Genomic DNA, 2,500 nt, shown 5'->3' on the forward strand with positions numbered 1-2,500 from the left:
CGGCCGGCTGGCTGGCTTGCTGGTTCCGCCGTACTTTCATGCTGCATCGCTTACAGAGAATGAGCTGAACAATGGGCTGGGTCTAACGTTAGCGGTCCGCTGACCCACTGCTGCTGGGTCTAACGTTAGCGGTCCGCTGGGTCTAACGTTAGCGGTCCGCTGGGTCTAACGTTAGCGGTCCGCTGACCCACTGCCGCTGGGTCTAACGTTAGCGGTCCGCTGACCCACTGCCGCTGGGTCTAACGTTAGCGGTCTGCTGACCCACTGCCGCTGGGTCTAACGTTAGCGGTCAGCTGACCCACTGCCGCTGGGTCTAACGTTAGCGGTCCGCTGACCCACTGCCGCTGGGTCTAACGTTAGCGGTCCACTGACCCACTGCCGCTGGGTCTAACGTTAGCGGTCTGCTGACCCACTGCCGCTGGGTCTAACGTTAGCGGTCCACTGACCCCACTGCCGCTGGGTCTAACGTTAGCGGTCTGCTGAGCCACTGCCGCTGGGTCTAACGTTAGCGGGTCCACTGACCCCACTGCCGCTGGGTCTAACGTTAGCGGTCCGCTGGGTCTAACGTTAGCGGTCCGCTGACCCACTGCCGCTGGGTCTAACGTTAGCGGTCCGCTGAGCCACTGCCGCTGGGTCTAACGTTAGCGGGTCCCACTGACCCACTGCCGCTGGGTCTAACGTTAGCGGTCAGCTGACCCACTGCCGCTGGGTCTAACGTTAGCGGGCCACTGACCCACTGCCGCTGGGTCTAACGTTAGTGGTCCGCTGAGCCACTGCCGCTGGGTCTAACGTTAGCGGGCCACTGACCCACTGCCGCTGGGTCTAACGTTAGCGGTCCGCTGACTCACTGCCGCTGGGTCTAACGTTAGCGGTCCGCTGACCCACTGCCGCTGGGTCTAACGTTAGCGGTCCGCTGACCCCCACTGCCGCTGGGTCTAACGTTAGCGGTCCGCTGACCCACTGCTGCTGGGTCTAACATTAGCGGTCCACTAACCCACTGCTGCTGGGTCTAACGTTAGCGGTCCGCTGACCCACTGCCGCTGGGTCTAACGTTAGCGGTCCGCTGACCCACTGCCGCTGGGTCCTAACGTTAGCGGTCGCTGAGCCCACTGCCGCTGGGTCTAACGTTAGCGGTCGCTGGGTCTAGCGTTAGCGGGCCACTGACTCTGCTAGCTGGGTCTAACGTTAGCGGGCCACTGACTCACTGCCGCTGGGTCTAACGTTAGCGGGCCACTGACTCACTGCCGCTGGGTCTAACGTTAGCGGTCCGCTGACCCCACAGCACTCACACATTTACACACAACAGAGCCACAGATTTAGGATATCTTGTGCACCGGTGGAGTTAAGGTGTAGAGCCCCTGGTGATACTTGGAGCAAAGTCTCATGTTGTGTCGAGCCTTCTTAGTGGTTTAAAAATAGATATTTTGAGGCTAGCATCGTAGCGCCCCTAGCTCTCCCATTCAAAAGGCCATTTGACCCAAAAACCAGAATACGGTCCATCTTAAAAGTGGCGTTTCCCTCCTAAATATGCTTTTAAACAAAAGTTTGACTCAGGTACCTTCACAGAAAGAAGCTAAAAAAGCTGCATAGTTCCCCCTGTCGTGTACTTCTGTTGGTATCGGTACCAAATGCTAGATTTTTGGCATTGTGACATCCCTACACCTGACGGCTCCTTTAACTAGAGAGCGTTGACCTCTGGTCTCGTTATGAGTTGATTAGATCACACGGACTTTCGTGCATCTCTGCATCTCCTCATCCTTTCATTTGTTTAATCCCCCGACTCTCGGCGCTCTGATTTCCCCCAACGAGAATACGGAGGATTAAACAATATGGAGGATTAGGAAATTAGATGAAGACCACAGTGGTGATTTACCTTTTCAATAAAAACACAATGCAGCTCTGTTTCGGCTGAAATACCAGCATTTATTTATGTATTTAAATATTCATCTTTTCTCCATTTGAAGCAGATTTGAGGCCAGACACTTCAGGCAGCAGGAAGCTTACCCGAAAAAAATGAACAGGGTCAAAGCGTAGACAAAAAAACGTTGAAATAAGTTGGGGGCGACGTCAAAAATACCTTGAAAAAGTGCCAAAATGTAAAAAAAATAAACGTCAAAAAGAGCGACAAAAATGCAAGAAAAAAAGACACACACACACACAGTTACACACACACACACACACACACACACACACACACACACACACACACACACACACAGTTACACACACACACACACACACACACACACACACACACACAGTTACACACACACACACACACACACACACACACACACACACACACACACACAGTTACACACACACACACACACACACACACACACACACACACACACACAAACCTGTTATGAACTTGTTATTATATGGATCCAGATGTGAACTGTGTGTGTGTGTGTGTGTGTATGTATCTGTGTGTGTGTATATGTGTCTGTGTGTATGTATCTGTATATGTCTATGCGTGTATATGTCTGTGTGTGTG

At 52.7% G+C, this 2,500-nt stretch overlaps 1 protein-coding gene across 4 annotated transcripts in view; it reads left to right on the forward strand.

Annotated features, from left to right (window-relative positions):
- entpd6 (ectonucleoside triphosphate diphosphohydrolase 6) overlaps positions 1–2,500 on the forward strand; it is a 21,855-nt gene that overhangs the window by 6,986 nt on the left and 12,369 nt on the right. The gene's annotated exons all lie outside the window — the stretch shown is intronic.

This window comes from Sander vitreus, chromosome 23, assembly GCF_031162955.1.
Source record: "Sander vitreus isolate 19-12246 chromosome 23, sanVit1, whole genome shotgun sequence".
Lineage (NCBI taxonomy): Eukaryota > Metazoa > Chordata > Actinopteri > Perciformes > Percidae > Sander > Sander vitreus.